This window comes from Lycium barbarum, chromosome 7, assembly GCF_019175385.1.
Source record: "Lycium barbarum isolate Lr01 chromosome 7, ASM1917538v2, whole genome shotgun sequence".
NCBI classification, from domain to species: Eukaryota; Viridiplantae; Streptophyta; class Magnoliopsida; order Solanales; family Solanaceae; genus Lycium; species Lycium barbarum.
The window spans coordinates 28,794,915-28,814,377 of NC_083343.1; positions in this window are offsets into that span (position 1 = coordinate 28,794,915).

Genomic DNA, 19,463 nt, shown 5'->3' on the forward strand with positions numbered 1-19,463 from the left:
ATTATAATGACACTGGGTATTATGATAGAACGCGAGAATTCTGAAAACTGAATGTGCTGGAATGCAGGCGGAATATTTGGGGCTGGAGACGAGTGTTCGAGGTAAATCCTTGACCCTTGTCGAGAAATCTGATTATCCTTCCCAACAAATTGCCCCAGTTGGATGCTTAAGATTATGATCCACGAGTTGATGTGCAAAGCCATTTTAATCTTGCCATTTTAAAAAAGCCAGAAGCTAAAAACAATAGTTAGCAATAAAGAAATATATATGTAAATAAGACAGGGTTGAGGAAGTTTATACTTATAACCCATGTTTTGGAGGATGAATCCACATCATACTTTGGAGATGTATTGAATTTATGGCTTCCACTTGAAGAAGAAATTAAGTCGACATCCACATTTACATTAACGAAAGCTAAATCCACATCCACGTCTGTTTTTTGAGGAAAGCTAAAACCATGATGACACCACATTTTTAAGGGGAGCGAATTTATGACCATATTCAAGCCCTTATGTACAAAATCCACTGTGCGTAAATATAAATCCACGTCCTTATCCACGAAATCCATGCCCGCGTCATAAAACTCATGATGTAGAAAAATGAATTCATGTCCTCATACACAAAAATCCACTATGCACAAATATAAATCCACGTCCACGTCCACATTCCACAGTATAAAAATATAAATCCACATCCACTTGCACAAACTTTAAGTGCAAAGAGATAAATCTACTTCCACGTCCACAAGATCTATAATGTAAAAAATAAATCCACGTCCACGAAATTCACTGTGCTGAAATTTAATTCCACGTCTATACCCCAAAATCCACAATGAAAAACATAAATCCACGTCCACTTCCACAAACTTTATAATGTAAAATATAAATCCACGTCCACGTCCACATCCACATCCACATCCACATCCACATCCACATCTACGAAGTCATTAGAGCGAAAATGTAAATCCACGTCTACTTTCACAAAATTTATAATGCAAGAAAGATAAATACACATCCACGTCCACAATGCTCATAATGCAAAAAGATATATCTACGACCACGTCCACAATATCCACAATGTAGAAAATAAATCCACGTCCACACAATCCACGATATTGAAATATAAATCCATGTCCGCTCTCACAATTTGTAATGTAGAAATGTATATCCACGTTTATGTCCACATCCACAAAACCATTCGTGAAGAGATATAATTCCACACCCTAATCCATGTCCCGTTGTGAAGGAAGTAAAATCTACAATTGTCCCCACAATTTGACATATGATGCAAGATTTCGATACTGTCATCTCATTAAATACCACATTCTAAAAAGAACTTGTTAGCGTCTTGAAATAAATAAATATGTACAAAGTGATGACAAAATTGAGGAATTTAAACCAATAACAGGTGACCATGTTCATATCCACTTCGAAGAAGGTTAAATCCACGATTATGTGCCCTTGATCCATCGAGAAATGCCACGAGCTAAAACAACTGTTAGTGGTAAGAATATGTAAATAGCTGGGTTTGAAAGAATTACGCTCACAGTCCTTGGTTGAGAAGATAAATTCATGTCCACTGTTGCGATCAAAATTTCATGAAGAGTGGAACAACGTCCACCGTTTAGCGCGAAGTAAATTTACATCCACATTGAAGAATATTTGCCTTTTGAAGAAAGCTAACTCTTTGTTCACGCCCATAATTAAAATTTGAAGAAGAGTCAAATATGCGCCACATTCATGTTAATTGAACCTGTCTCATCAAAGAAAAATTGTGAGTTTTTAAAAGAAAATTCGTTGACTTGTGCATATTGGGGAACTTGGTCCTTGAATTGATTCTTGTCTTGGTCGCCTCCACATTCTTCGAGGCCCCACCAGATATTTTGCTTTGCCAAGGAGTTTCAGTAATAAGTAATAAAGAAAGTCTTCTGAAATTAAGAGTAATGACATTTGGATGACTTCGAAAGGGGATACTTAGTGGCTCTAATAGATAAATTGATTATGAAGACTCGAATTCAAACTTATCAACATTTTAGAAAGACATGGACGAACTTTATTTAAAGTTGTTGAACATTTAAGACCACTTTTGTGCTACTTCTAAAAAAGCGCCCCAGTTTCTAGTCCTGGAGGCGCTTGGTTCTAAACAATTGAAAAGTGAGAAGTTATAATGAAAGTTTTTGGAAGCGATTTGACCGATTTCAAAAATTTGTCCCAGTTTCAAGATACTAGGACACATGAATTTAAACAATGGGAAGACCAAAACTTTATACAAAATCCTTATGTATCTTATAGGGACTAAAATGGTTGGACAAACCAAAGACTTTGAAATTTTAAAATAGAAGGGCCGAACCCGCCTTTGGTTGCCTATGTATCCCAAAGGAATCAGGCCAGACGTAGTTCGTGAATAAAAATAAGAACTTTTGAGTTTTTTTTTTTAATTTTTAAAAGGAGGGCCGAACCCGATGTGGGTTGCCTACGTATCCAAAAGGAAATCAGGCCACACGTAGTTCAAACCTACAAAACAAAGACACTGAAATGTTTTGAAAAGAGTGGCCGAACCCGATATGGGCTGCCTACGTATCCAAAAGGAAGTCAGGCCAAACGTAGTTTATTACAAAAAATGAAAAATACTAAATTAGAAAGGCCATAACAAAACATAGAGGCGACATGACAAAAACAAAAGATTCTAGCTTATGCCCCCGGCCTAGTACAAATGGAATATAAACCTAAATTACTGAAACTCCCGGCGAACCGGGGCTGAGATACAAATCCAATTCTTCAACTCAAGTCCTGGTTCGGCAGCCCATAAGGTCGGTGTTTCAGCAATGTCCTCAATTACCACAGCATGATCATCTTCATCTTCCACGAACAAGTTCCTGACCCCTTCCACAATATCATCATAGGCAACTTCAACAGTCAAATCTGAAGTTTTGGAGATGACAGGTCTTGAGAAAGTTTGATCAATGGTAGGAATGGGTTTTGGCAAGAAGATCTCCTTTTCTTTATTCTTTCGTGCTTCCTTCACTTCTTCTTCAGTTGGTTCATATCCCAAACCAAATGTAAACTGTTGTGCAGGGAGGACTACAGGCTCAACCTGCCCATTTAATGTCTTCCCTAACCCAAATCTAGGTTGGTACCCATTTTTCAGCATTTCCTTTGCAACCATGATTGCGGCGCATGACATTCTGATTCTTGAGTTTGACTCCCTTCACCCACTCTAGTAACATTCACAACCTCCCAAGCATGGTAAGTTGTTCCATCAAACCCTCCTGTTGCCTCAATGAATGGGATAGATTGCTCTCGATAGATGGACATGTCACATTCTCCTTGTACGCATATTTGTTGTTGATTCCACTCAAATTAGACAGTTTGATGCAAAGTAGATGGCACAGCTCCATCCAGATGGATCCACGGTCTTCCTAACAACATGTTGTATGTCGTGGAGATATCAAGTACTTGAAAATCCATAATGAACTCAACAGGTCCAATCAGCACGTTTAACTCTATTTCTCCAATAGGACGCCTTTGAGCCCCATCAAATGCTCGAATATTCATATCACTTGTCTTAAGCTCGCTAATATTACATCCGATCTTCCTTAGACTTGTTAGTGGACAAATGTTAAGTCCAGAGCCTCCATCAATCAACACTTTAGACAAACATATTATGACACTTGACAGTTATATGGAGTGCTTTGTTGTGATTACATCCCTCCGGTGGCAGTTCTTCATTATCGAAGCTGATTCGATGACTGTCAAACACGCGCCCAACTATTCCAGCTAACGTCTCACTAGTTGTTTCGATTGGAACATATGCTTCACTCAAAATCTTCAAGAGTGCATTTCTGTGTACATCCGAACTCAAAAGCAAAGAGAGGATAGGAATCTGGGCATTGGTCTTTTTCAACTGCTCTACAACTGAGTATTCGCTGGCCTCAATTTTTCTAAAAAATTCTTCTGCTTCGAATTCTGTCACAACCCTTTTGGGAGGCACATTGCTTTCTTTAGTTTGCCTCAATCTAGCTAGCTCTTCTGGGGTATAGCACCTTCCGAACCTTGTCATTCCTGACGTCTTAGTTTTGTCAGTGATCGTTTCCTTTCCTCAACATTCCATGACAACTTGTTGATAATTCCATGGTACGGCTTTGGTATCGAGTACTGGCAACTGATTTGGCGCTTGAACTACCTCCACAGGTGTTGATGAAGCTCCTAATATCTTGACAGGCACAAAACCTCTTACAACTATAGCCGGAGAAGCAACGGCTATAAGACCATGATCTTTCACGCTATTCATAGGCACTATAAATTTGGCCGGATCGTCATCATTTTCATCTATTCCAATCATATTTATCAAGGCCCCATCATGGGTCGGAAGTGGATTGTTATCCACGTTTGGTGCCAGTTGTTTGACCATGATCTGTTTTGCTTCAATAAGATCTTCAACCTTGTGTTTCAATGTGTAACAACGATCAGTGGAATGGCCTTTTACCCCCGAATGATATGCACACGTTTTAGTGAGATCAAAACTTCTAGGTAGTGGATCTGGAATTCTACCTTCCACAGGATATAATAAGCCTGAAGCTTGCAGTCTTTCAAAAACAATGCTCAATGGCTCTCCTAACGGTGTAAAATTGTGGAAAGGTATATTTGGGCGAGGTGCGGATGCATTGTTTGGATGATGAGATTGTGATGGTAGAGCTGGGTATGTTGGCCGTGTGTTGTAGACGGGGTAGGAAATTTGTGGTGATTGAGGCTGGTAAGATGACAAAGCTTGGTTGTATGGATGTGACAAATATTGGAAATATTGTGAGTGAAGAGCGTTAGACTGGTACCGCGGAGGATGTTGATGGTGGTATGAGGTGCTTCCCAGAGCCATTACCGCTGCCGCTTCCTTTTCTTTTTTCTTTCCATTTCCGAGAGCACCAGTTTGTATGGCCTTACTAGTAGACTGCAATGCCGCTAGACTTGTTATTCTCCCTGTCTTAATGCCATCTTCGATCATGTCCCCAGCTTTGATCACTTCTGCAAAAGTTTTTCCGCCCATTGTCACCAAACGTTCATAGTACTCTGGTTCTAGTGCCTGAATGAAGAAAGTAACCATTTCTGTTTCCTCCATGGGCGAGTGTACCCTGGATGCTTCTTCCCTCCACCGTATAGCATATTCTCAGAATGATTCGATTGACTTCTTCTTTAATTTTGTAATTGAGATTTTGTCAGGAGCGATCTCAACATGAAACTTGTAATGATCCACAAAAGCATTTGCCAAGTCATCCCAAGTACGCCATTTGGTTGTATCTTGCTTGGAATACCATTCCAAAGCTTTTCCACTCAAACTTTGATTAAATAGTTTGATTTTTATCCCTTCATTCTTCCCCACACCAATCAACTTTTCACAATAGACCTTCAAGTGGAAGAAAGGATTTCCCGACCCATCAAACTTCTCAAATTTTGGAATCTTGTAACCTGGTGGCAATTCTACCTCAGGAAATGCACATAATTCTTCATATCTCATGCTTTGGTTACTACTGAGTCCACGCAAACTTCTCATAGCATCTTCCAAACTTTTGAGCTTTCTATTTATCATTTCATCATTAACTTCCCTTACCTCCTTTTCGAATTCGACATAATGATCAACATCTGTGTGACATAGTCCTTGGGTTTGTGTCATGGGTGGAGCTGTGGCATAAGTATATACCGCCGAAACTTGATGCGCATTGGTAACATCATGTGCCAGCGGTATGTACTGAGCTTTTGAAGAAGCGACTGTAAACAAAAGAGGAGCATTTTGAATAACTAGATGGGCGAGGGGTTCAGAATGAGCTGGATGAGAAGTGGTAAAATAGTTTGCTTGGTTAAGTTCATCCAAATTTGGGAATGGAGGTCGCATAGGCAAAGTCTGACGAACCCCATGAGATGGAGTCATATGTGGCGGAGTTTGAGAAAATGACCGGTATTTTGAAGTACCATGTGACTTAGTTCAGCAACTCGTCGCTCCAGACGAGCAATGATCTCCAAATGTGTTTCTGGTTCATTAGAGATTGTGGGATCACTCGTGATCGGTAAACTAAGAGATGGATCAGATGAAGTGGTTGCATTGATCAAACTTTGCTCCATTTTAGAACGAGTCTTTTTAGTTAACCAGGTGAGTAGTGATGAGTCAGAGTCTGATTTCTTGGCTTTAGACCGTCTGAAATATGGATGCTCTGCCAGTTCCCCTTTAGCACAAGTCAACCTTTTGTTTTGAAAATAAGTTTAAAAGAAAAAAGATAAAATAAGAAAAGAAAAAGAAAACGAGTCAGTATACGGTAAGGACATATTATTGCACATAAGCACATAATACATCGCGTTCTATAATGCAAGGGACCTCTTAATGCAGAGGTAGGCGTAACGAACATTTGAAGGACAAACATGTCTTTTATGTATCATTCCATAACTCTTCCTAAAACTAATTTACAAGAATAATAAAAATTTATTACATGCCAGTTAATAATACAATTCAAAGTTAATCTAAGATATCTAATACTTTACCTCCACTAATTTCCTTTGGTTGTCTTCAAACCTCCGGCATTAATTGGATTCTCCACGACAACCTGCAACAAAATGTCAGTTTTCCTGAAATATTTATCTATAGAGTACTAGGTCCACATATTCCTCACATTTGTCCTTCAAATAATACACATAAATAGTGAATAGTGTCACTTAGAGTCATCGACTCATTTGGACATTTGGTAAGGTTGACTAATGAACTCAATACACCAAGGGTATTAAGCCTCCTAGGTTTAAAATGATGTATGTCCTTATAAGGTTTTGGTTTTCGCTCTACCCTAGGTAGACTAAGAGTTGGTTTCCTACAACACAAGGCTCCCCTAAGTGGACAACTTGGGAGTGGAAAGTCTGTGGCTGTCGACTGCACCGCCGATCGACTAAACCCACAAGATCGATCCAACTAAAGGGGTAATTTAGTAGTGCACGGCCGCGAACCGCGAAACCGCTTTAAGTGTGTGAATTTGTGTGAATTTTCCAGGAGTGGAGGAAGTATGAGCGGAATGCCAATTTAAAGCAAATACATATTACATAGCAAAGGCAGAAAATGAATAAAACAATAAAACATTTAAAGCATATAAGGCAAAATAAAGAAAACAAACAAAACATCCAACAAAATATTAATTAACCTAAGTTGTTATGGTTAAAAACCTAAAGTCCCCAGCAGAGTCGCCAAGCTGTTATACCCTATTTCAAACGGGTTAAAGTGGGAGTACAACATATTGGTGATTCCTATTTTGTTTATTTTAAGGAGTCGCCACCTAATTAATTTTAAAGGTGAATTAGGACACCTAAATATTAACTAAGGCAAAGTCAAACTAAACCTCTGTTAATAGTCTGCTTAATCGGCGTGATTCTAGGTAAGGGTTCTAGATTATCCTAAAGGGAAGGGGTTAGGCATCCTTTAGAATCCGTTAACTACAGTTATCCAGTCAAACTTAGGTTGATTAATTAGGGCTAAATATAGTGCTTAAATTTTAAGAAAATGGCTTGTAAAGTTACTAAGGTTTTAAAAGGAAAATATAGTACACTGTTTAAAATAAGACTTAGAAATATGCTAAGGCTTAAAATAAAATGCTATTTAAGACAAAACTTATACGATAATTTACACAAAAAGAGAGTTCAAATGCTATTTAAAAATAAACTATAAATATTGCTAAGGCTTTAAATAATAATGTTATTTAGAGAATGAAATTCGCAAAATATAATGATTTGTGTATAAGTAGAAGCTTTTAAGAGAAGACTTAGCCAATTTAAACTTAGAATAAAATTATGTTGTATGAATATAGTGGTGTAGAAAATCTAGACTTATTTTATGAATAGGATGCAAAAGTAGATGAGTTTTCTTTCTCTTTTACTATCTTTATTTAACTATATTCGGCTTAAAAATATGTATAATTTGATAAATCTTAAATAAAATGTTAGTAAAATGCACTTGAGTTTATATTTGCGTATTAGTGACGTTAATTTTCTGAGATAGTAATAATAAATCATGATTCCTTAGCTCGAAATATGGAATTAATCGTTAATTTTCCTTAAATTAACTACCCGTTATTAAAACTAATTCCCATACTAATCCCCTTATAATTCATCTACGCTAAGTAAAACAACAATAAAATAAAGTGTTAGTCAACAACATATGATTAAATGCACAAAATAAAATGGAGGAGTAAATGTAGTTAAATGGGCTCAGCCCATTTTTAGGACTGCTGCAATCGGGACTGCTGGTGGGAGTAGGCTCAGCCCACATTTAAAAAACAAAACTGCTGCGTTCAGGGTTGCTGTTGGGCTTTGGCCAAATAATAATTTTTTTATATATGGATTGCTGCAGATGGCTGACTCGAGAAAGAGGTAATGTTGGGCTTTAGCGCAACACCGAATGCGGAGGAAGACGAGTCCCTCGAACTCGTGTGCGATGGTCATGCATAAAAAGAAAGATAAGGATTAGTACTAAATCAATAAATACGACTAAACATGTACAATGTAGATTCAAAACAGACCAGGGGATTATGTATATGCTATGTATATTTGAGTATATTCAGTGTATACACATTCATAAGGATACTTAGAAGGCTAATATTGGAAAGCTCTTGCCCCCATCTTCCTGATATTGCACAAGTTCCAAGGGATTTCATGAATCCCAGGCATGGCTAACATCGGGGAGGGTTCAAGCTTAATCCATAATGACCGCTAATATCCTTATCAATGTATTTGCTCGGATATACTAATCGTATACATACATATGCATAACCAACCAAACATGCTAGCAATAATCACAAAAAAAATCGAGCAAACAGCAAACCCAAACAGGCCCACAGATCTGATCTTACACTCTTAAAACTTTCACGAGACAGTTTAAGGGCAGGAAGACAGCAAACCAATATTTCGTAGGATATTTACTAAGTATAGCAATCTATGAGCAACTTAATGACTTTAAATTAACACAGTGGACTGCCTCTGGTTAATACATCAACAGTTTCCAAACAAGCAAAAATGAATTGATATGTGTAAACTGGACAAAACTAAATAACATTCTTGACATGCAACTAATGTTTCAACATCAATCAGTCAATGACACACCCTTAAGACACACATAGAATTCCTTAAGATATGTTTCACGTAGACAGAATGCGGGATTTGAACGTACAATCCCCCTTAAACTTGTTTAGAACAGGTGTTTATCAACTATTTTAACTGAACGACCATATGACCTTGTGCAGCTATCAACAGTTGCATGACACCCCTAATAGGACAGACAGAATTCCAATGATATCCTGCTAAGCTAAATGGTCCACCTAGTAGTTCATACATGAACACATGATTTTGATGTAAGTAAAATGGATATGAGCCATATGCATAGGCTACCCTCATGAGACAACCCAATCCTATTAAATGATACTCTTAGCTAAACATACGACATACGATTTTGTTCAAATGAAATGTGCACAATATAGCTAAATAAGTTGTAAACCTTTGAACGTGCATTATTAATCATTCAAGCCTACAAGTCAGCCTTAAACAAACATAGAGATGTACTTGATTTATATAGAACTCTCCTAAGCTAACTTAAGCTTGACTAACCATAAAAGAAGCTGAAATTTGTGAGCGGGTGGTCTAAACATGTGACTGATCCTTTACAAAAAGAACTTGCAACAACATCACTTTAATTTAGATTGAAGATGGCATGTATATAGCTAGGCAGCGGTTGATTAGCAGACCAAACATTCGCATCAAATAGGCATGATTAATCCAAACTAAACATGATTGGCCAGTTACTGAAATGTAGACATGGTCATTTATATACTAACTAAACATGAGTGAAGATTTATTATAACGCAAACCACGAGACAACCAGCTGCAGGGGATTCAACTATATCAAGATGTTTAGCAGGATAAGAACCGAAATCAAACTAAACTAAGCTAACACCTTACGCTCAGTTAAAGTATATTAATCTAAACTAACTTATCAGGCATCTTTAACTAAAAATGGAAACTATACTAAGGCTAACATACAAATATATTTCACCATTAAACATACCTATTTAAACAGGTTAAACCAATTTAACACAGAAACGTGTATAATGCTACTAAACTACTAAGCTGAAATTAAATCAACTAAAGCGACAAACATATGAACACATAGACACCTAGAAATTACCAAAAACTGAAATTAAGCTAATTAAGGAAAGGTTGTTTACTTTTTTTTAGTGCAGCGAAATGGGTGAGGGATCTTCGATATACCCTCAAAACAGCTATTGTTATATCTCGCATTTTGTGCAATCGGATAATTCAAGACAATCGCGGGAAGACGACAAGCAAGGCCATATTGTATTTTGTTTAGCATATGAGTTGCTTATGAAAAATTTAGAAGTGGAAATAATGAGAAAGGTTAAGGGCATAAAAGGGAAATTTCCAATATGACTCGTGGAAATATGGAGGAAGACGAAGGGCAAATTTGGAATACGGAAAATAATTTTTCATGAATTGCAAAAAAAAAAAAAAAAGAGGTGGGCTTGGTGTTGGGCCATGTTTGGCCGTCCATAGCATGGTGGGCTTAAGCCCACATGAAGTCATATTGACCAAGTTTAAAAGATGACTAAGTCATCTTTATCTTCATAGTAGTCTCTAGAAATTTCAAGAAAATAAGAACAAGAGAAAGTTGAGCAAAGTTTGAGGGGCCATTCGGCCAAGCACACCCAACAAGAAATCTTGGCAAACATTTCCTCCAAAAATTATTTCCAACTAAATAAAGGGTCCTCACCAAGTTGGAGTGGTTATTGGAGCAAGAACAACACAAATACTTACAAGTTGGAAGTTGTAGTCAAGTGAAGAAACAAGGAAAGAGGTAAGGTTTAATCCTCTCTTTATGCTTTATGGATGTTTATGCATGTTGTAGTGTATAAAAATGAGTGAAATTTGTGAAGAATAGGGAAGTAGGGGTGGAGGCCGTGAGGTATAATATGTGTGTGTGTGTGTAGGAATCATGTTGTAATTATTTTATTTAGTGTTTGGTTGTTATTGTTGTGAATGTTATATGGAAAATGGAAGTTGAATGAGTTTGGAGAGATTGTAGTTGTGAATGCATGTTGAAGCCGTGTAGAGTGTGGTGTGTATATAGCCGTATATGTGTGATGTATGGTGAATGGATAGCGAGCAAGTTTTATTTAGTATGTTGGTCGTTGTGTTGTGGAGCTCATATTACAAATGAAAGCCTAATGAGCTTAGAGAAATATTAGTAGTGGAAAGCTTGTTTTGGAAGATTATGTAAATGGAATGTTATGTTCTTGCATGTATGAAATACAATGATACTAGAATAGTGTTGTTGGAATATGTTATAAGATTGTTATTGTGTTCATTGGAGTCGGAAGGTTTTGAAGAAAGTAGTAAATTGATATCATGTATCTTGAATTGAATATGTGAATCGCTAATGTGGTTATGGAGTTTATATTGATAGTTTGGCCCCGTTCGAATTCCCGGATTGTGATTGATTAAAATTTGGCTAGGTTGAATGTTGAGGATGGTATATTTACAGAGGAAGTGCTGCCGAAATTTCGGTAGCCAAGTGTTACCTTAAGATTTCAACTCTAAGTACCATAATGAAAGTTTGGGTAAATGTGACCAAATTGCAGATTTTGGCAGATTTGCAGCTGGAATTCGGAATAGCAAAAGGAGCGGAAAGAGGTATGTAAGGCTTCACCTTTCTTTCTAGGGCATGTCTTAGACGTAATAAGTTGGGTACGAGCCTCGGGGACAACTCTATTCCCCGGAATCCGCATCCAAAGTTTCCCCTTTTTCCTTCAGTAGAATTGAACTAGAAAGTGCGCGAAATGTTGGAAAGACCTCCTAAACCCCTAGAACTTGTATAAATGGGACCCGACTACCCTAAAACCCTCACAAGAAACGCCATGAAATGTAACATATGCAAATCGTATACGCTACCTCATTCGGGCCGAGGTGGGCCCGTTGCTCTCGGATTTTCCTTATAGTTCTGTTTGACTTACTTGAGGTTGAATCTAAAGGGGACCTTTGATCCCGATTTCATACTAAATGATAAGTACTATAACTACTCTAACGAGAATACTTCTATGATGACAATGATAACGACGATGTTAGACAAGGGAATATGCCTATGATAAGTACGACCGGAACGATTCTACGGCTAAGATTTCTAAGCTAAGGATTCAATGTGAGTATGAAAGTAATAAAATAGTTCTTGAACCTTATTTCCACCTCCTAGCTATGACACTATTTCCTAAGGAATCCAAAGCCTATGAGTTGACGTCCATGATGCCATGATTCCATCTATGTTTACTGTTGACACTATTCTCCGTTGGTAGTCTCGCCTTAAAATACTTGTTCCTTCAAGGAGAGACAAAGCGACCACGATTGTTCCTTAATATAATCGGAGGTCACCGACCTTACGTCACTCCGATGACTACATGATTCTTCTTTGGGCTCTCCTGCGTGCCTATGTGACATATGTATATAAGATATGTAAATGCATATAAGACATGTAAATGTATGTAAGATATATGTATATATATTTATAAAATATATACATGACACATGTATATGTATATGATAAAAGATCCAGAGCGCTATAGACGCTGATATATGCACATGATACACGTATATGTATATGATGAAAGAGCCAGAGCGCTATAGACGCTGATATACGTACATGATATATGCATATGTATACGGGGAAGATGGAGATAAAGGCAGAGCGTTATATACGCATATCCACCTGATCAGTTGGCATTACATGACATGATATCGTCCCGGACGCGGGATGACCGGACGCGGGATGTGTATAATTATGGTTAAATGGATCGGCTGCCGATGCCTCGGCAACATGACACGTTCTACTTTTATAGATATATATGAACAAGAAAATATTTTCAAAGGAAAGCTAAGCATGCATGGCATCTGCCCAAGGGCACTTATATGTACAGGTTATGTTTCCACCTCAGGGCATGTGTTATAACTCTTTTATGTCATTATCCCTGTTTTATATTTTCCGTATATTACTATTCATGCCTTACATACTCGGTACACTATTCGTACTGACGTCCCTTCTTGTGGACGCTGCGTTTCATGCCGCGCAGGTCAGCAGACAGGCGGGTTTGGTTCTTAGGAGCTCTACCAGCAGCACTTGACAGCGCTCCAGTTGTTCCGGAGCCTCACTTCCTTGGTACTATTTTGTGTATATATATATATATATTCGGGCACGGCAGTACTCAACCCTTTCTATGTATATGTGTACTATGTCTAGAGGCTCGTAGGCAGATATGTACAGGTAGAGGTCTTGTATTTTGAATTATTCGCGTCTCTGTATAATGTGACAGCAACGCTTACTAGTCTATGTTTATGATGACGCGGCTAATGTTAAAGCTCAGCAATGAAAAAAAATGTATAGCACAGTTCCTACGGCCCGCTGAGAAGTAAAGGTAAAAAATGATAGATAAGGGGTGCTCGGTACAAGTATCGAGTACTCGTCACGGCCCCTAGTCGGGTCGTGACAGCTACGACCTCCGAGTTTGCGTAGACTCGAATGTGAAACAGTAACAGGAGCAAAAAAATGAGAATAAAACAAATGATTCAACGCTTCGAATATCAAAAATAGTGAGTTAAAATTTTAGGGGAAATTGAGGCGGCTAGAACTGATATTTCTTAAGGGGATTTGGGCGGCTAAACGAACTCTAATTTTAGGGAATTTCTGGATGACTAGAAAACTTCTCTTTTTTTTTAGAGGATTCAAGGCGGCTGACCAGATCTCCCCTCAAAACGACTGGAAAACGATTATTTATAGGAGGGATTTCTAGGGTTTTTCTTGGGTTTGAAAATTTGGGCGGGATTTTAAAACAAAAATTCAAATCAAGTCAGTACTGGTGCTAAATCTGAATGTTGGAGATTTTATTTTTATGACATCGATCAGAAAACCGAAGAAGAAGGAGACAAAGACTCATTAAGATTTTGTACCCGACAAATCAAAAGGGCTGATAAAGTAGGATTCAAACTTACAACGGACAAGAAACCATTAAAGCTTCAGATCAACACAAGAAACCAGAAAAAGGAATGAAATGCCTCTTCAACGTTAACCCTCTGACGGAACTTTAATTACCTTTCCCGAACTGACCATGCGAGGTCTGTGAGGGTGGAAAGGGCTCTGCGGATTTGCCGCTTTCATCGAAGGAGAGAGAGAGAAGAGAGAGAAGAGGAGCGGGGGGGGGGGGGGGGGGTGCGGCGCTGGGTGGTGAATGGAAATGAAGAACCCTAGTGGTTCATTAGGTTGAATAAGGCAGGTCGGATCCGGGTAGCTGGCTTAGGTAGTGGGCTAAGTGAAAATGGGTAATGGGCTGCGAAATTTAGAGTATGGGCTGGGTATTGGATTGAATGTGGGCTAGTCGGATGAAAATAATGGTTAAATTTATTTGGTGAATTAAAGAATGGGCTGATTGTAAATGGACATAATTAATATGGACTGAATGAAAGAAACAAATTGGGCTTCTAAATTTAAATAAAAGACCTAGTTTAATTAACTACATTCTAACGTGTGCTAAAATATTACCTAACATAAAAAATATGTAACTATTGGCACTCGGATAAAAATGATGTCGTAATAGCCGTGCAATAATATTTGAAAGTCAATAGTAAATAAGTGCTATTATTTGATTGCGCGAAAATAAATGCAATGCGTGTGCATAAGATGGTAAAAATGATGAAATGCGAATTATAATAATACTGGTAATAATAATAACAAAATAATAATAATAATAATAATAATAATAGTAATAATAATGGTAATAATGGTAATAATAAAAAATAACAATAGCTATTGACTACAATAGAATAATAAAATGCCGGTATTAATAAAAGCTAATAATTATAGTAAAAATATAAATAATTATTTCTTAAGTTGCCAAAAATATTAGAAGCATAAATAGATATTTCAGAGGAGTGGCGGGACAAAATTGGGTGTCAACAGCAGGTTAAGCATGAGCAACAAAGACCGGGGTACGCTTCAGAGGATGCCCATTCCTGAGTGGAAGTGGGAGAGAATAGCGATGGATTTTGTTGCTGGTCTTGTGAAGATCTTAGGCAAGTTTGATTCGATTTGGGTTATTATTGATAGGTCGACTAAGGGTGCGCATTTCATTCCAGTCCAGATTACTAGAATATAGAGAAGTTGGCCAAGATCTATATCCTTGAGATTGTTCAATTGCATGGAGTACCTATTTCCATGATCTCAGATTGAGGCATTCAATTTACGTCCCATTTTTGGAGGACTTTACAGGTTGAGTTGGGGACTCAGTTGGATCTCAGTACAACTTTTCAACCTTAGACAGATGGTTTGTTTAAGTGACCACTTTAGGTTTTAGAGGATATGCTCCGAGCTTATGTGATCGAATTTGGTGGTTATTGGGACCAGTTCTTACCTTTGGTAGAGTTTTCCTATAACAACAACAACTATCATTCGAGTATCGACATGGCTCCATTCGAGGCATTATATGGGAGGAGATGCCGATCTCCGATTGGCTGGTTTGATGATTTTGAGGTGAGACCTTGGGGTACCGATCTCTTGAGAGAGTCGTTAGATAAGGTGAAAGCGATTCAAGAGAAGTATCTAGCTGCTCAGAGTCGCCAAAAGGAGTATCTAGATCGAAAGGTCCGAGATCTTGAGTTCATGGTTGGAGAGCAGGTTATGTTGAAGGATTCGCCCATGAAGGGTGTGATGAGGTTTAGGAAGAAGGGCTAGCTTAACCCTAGGTTCATTGGTCCATTTGAGATCCTTCGTCATGTGAGAGATGTCTCAAGGGTTGTCGGGTGTTCATCCAGTGTTTCATGTGTCTATGCTGAAGAAATATCATTCAGATGGTTCTTATATCATACAGTGGGATTCAATTCTATTTGATTAGAATTTGTCATATGAGGAGAAGCCGATATCTATCTTGGATAGAGAGGTTCAAGAGCTGAGGTCAAATGAAATAGCTTCGGTAAAGGTTCGGTGGAGGAGGCTACTTGCGAGAACGAGTCTGATATGCGTAGTAGATATCCCCAGCTTTTCACCCAGTCAGGTACCTTTCCTTCGTTTAATTCCTTGTCCGGTCGAGGACAAACGGTTATTTAATTGGTATCTGATGTAACGACCTGTTTGGTCATTATGCGTATTTTGACCATATTACCCCTTCAACCTAGTTTTTGAGGTATTGAGTGAAAGAGTTTGACCAATAGTTGTCCTTTGGGTAAACAAACTTTTTCAAAATTTTGTCAATTTTGTGAGGTCTGGAGGGTCGTTTATGACTTGATGGGGGTGGTTGGTTCGATTCTCGAGACTTTTGAATGCATGTTGGGTACTTGGTTGGAAACTTTATTTTAGATGTTTGGGGATTGACCGAGTCAACGTGACCTCCGTTGGGAATTCCGAAGTCATAGATGGATTCGTAGCATGTTTTTACTTGTGTCAGCATGTTTGGTTTATATCCGGGAGGTCCCAGATGGTTGTCGGGACTTTGGGTTGAGACTTGGTGAAACAAGAAAATTGCTGGTTCTGGTGTCCCACCCTAGCGGAGGGTGCTCGCCCTTGCGGATCCGCCCCAGTGGGATTTCATCTACAGGAGAAGAAGTCTGACGTGGTTAATGAGTTTCGCCCCAACTGAGGCGGGATCGAGGAAGCAGAAAGGGTCTGCCCCAACGAAGATCACTGAAACCAGAATCCCTATTTTGTTCCTAATTTCGAATCATTAGTTCCATTCATCAAACAACCTAAGTCTAAGAGCATTGGTGGCGATTTCTCGAGAACTTTTGCTGGAATAATCTTGGGGTAAGTTCTTGAACCTTAACCTTGTAATGTATCTTTCCTTTACTAGTATCCATGGTAGTTAATGGTTATTGAGGAGTGATAGGTTAGAGAAACCTAAGTTGTAAATCATTAAATCCTCTAATCTAGTTGGTTATTATTGTTCTAAATGATGTTTCTATTATCTAAAATTGGGATTAATAGATTCCAGGATTGATTCTCTCTTGACTTCTAGAATCAATTCAAGAACCTAAGGTTCTTACTAATTTGGGGGTTTTAGGTTAATTGATGAAATTAAAGGACCAATTGTGGTTAGAACTCCATGAAATTAGGGAAAATGACTAATGGAATTATGGGTAGTGTAATTTCACCCTTAATTCCTGATTTTACCCTCATGAGTCGATATAGATATTATGGGTATTTTGAAGTAATTCTCCACCTATTTCTTTCTCCGATTAGTTGGCTTGTTGTGGTCATTTACTTACTTAGCATTGATATTATTAGACTTCGATCATTCTAAAGCACTTTAGAAGGGGAAGGCTCAAGTGGAGTAGTACGTGGCTCCTATTCAGAATTTGAGATAGCTTACGACTTACTCTAGTTAGACGTTGACTAGCGAAATGTATATATGCGTAGAATTGATGGAAGAAAGCATGATTAGGCTTTGGACACGATGTTGGGATGGATATACTCTTAGGTTGGTATGATTTCTGATTATGTGAACTTGTCGCCGTTATTTTAAGCATTGTGATTTTGGTGTACTTGTTGTGTTTGGAAGTGAAGAGAGATAATAGACTCACTATACTGATTGAACTAGATTGTTGATTCCATTTCCACGGTTGAGTTGATTTATATAAGTCTTGATATGTCTTATAGTGTTGTGACTTTCACTGTATATTCATTGGCATTGATTTAGCATTATTGCAATCATTCACTCATACAAGATGAAAATGGTTCAGGGATGATTGATGAAAGACTATGGAATCTATGAAAGAAAATGTGACATCTTTGAGGAAAGTACGATATGAATCTGTGATCTGAGGCCTGTTTCGGAGCTAGTGTTACATGGGCACCATGGGTCCCCCGCGGGTCATAACTACCGAGACGTCGAGATTCCGTCTGGAGCATGTGTGTACAGGTTGTGTTATTGGCTATTGCATTGTGTTAACACTCATCCCATTGCACTACAAATATCATCATCACATTCTACATCTATTGGTTGGATATATGGTTTTATTTGGGGTATGGCTATTCTGTGGAATAGTGGAAGACCTGGAAGACTTGTGTTTAGATGCTTCACCATAGGCTATGATTCGGCTATCGATCAATTGTGACTTGTGTGGATGTTTGTGCCTATCGCCTTATCTTGTTTGATTCTGTGTTTGTATGCATGAGCTAATCTTAGTCGGCCTTGTGTGTACTGATACTACTCTTGCTACACTTTTCCTGAGTGCAGATTTTGAGGCAAGACCTTCATCGAGACCCCGTTTCTAGTCATGAGGCTATCTAACTGAGATTCCGAGGGTGAGCCATCTTCCAGCCTGCATTCCTGGACGCTTATCTCCTATTATCTACTATTCTATCCATTAGGCAATATTTTATTATGTTCAGACAGTTGTATTATTTCCAGACAGTATTGATTAGAGTTCTTGTACGGTGACTTCATTTTCTTGAGTTGTATAATGACTAGTATTTACGCACTTATTATTTTCTATGGCATTGACTTAGACTATCTATTATTGATCTTGTTATTTAAGTTATTTTGGTAATTGAATAAGTAATTAATCAAGGGGATGGTTCGCCCACCAGAGGGGTTAGTGTGGGTGACCTCACGATAGTATTTGGTCCTCCGGTTGGGGTCATGACAAGAAGTATGAATGTGAAAGGGATGATGAAATAGGTTTGAGACCATGTTCCATCTCAGGCAGTACAGAGATTCAGAGGCAGATGAACCAGGTGGATGAAATGGGTTCGTGAACATGTTCTAGGGCAAGTCCTTCAGCAGCTAGGATTTGTAGAATTATGGAAAGAACTTGGCGGTTAAGTATGAAAGATTCCTTGCCATATTTGTAGGGATTAATAAGCCTGTTACACGTACAAGGAGTGGACTCAACAAGGTAAGAATCCAAATACTACACAAACCCTATTACATGTCATTGACAGACTAGGAAAGGGTTTTGTGTTAACCAACGTGCAGAGCTTTAATGTTATGCACCCACAAAGAGAGTGTTCAGAATATTGTGCTGTCATAAGATATATCCAGCATATTAAAGAATCTTGGGTTGCGTCCCTAGTACATAGCGAAGGATCGATGGAGCTGTTTTACTGAATAATGTTTCCGAGTTCTTAAGTCTAGATTTGTGTATTAGGTTTAGTTTATTGAGTTGTATCTTTATCCACTTATGAAGAAGCATAAAAGATAGATACAAAATGGTGTAACTCCAAGTAGGAAGTTTACTACTTGGAGATAGCTTGATAGTCAGAATTTGGGTAGCATGGCTGAGATAAGAGTTAGATTACAGAGGTTGTAATTATAACTTGCAGTTGACTCCTTGTTGTAGTGAGGTTGGGGAAATCCTACAGGTCTATAGGTTGTGGTTTTTATCGCCTTTTGAGCTGGGTGG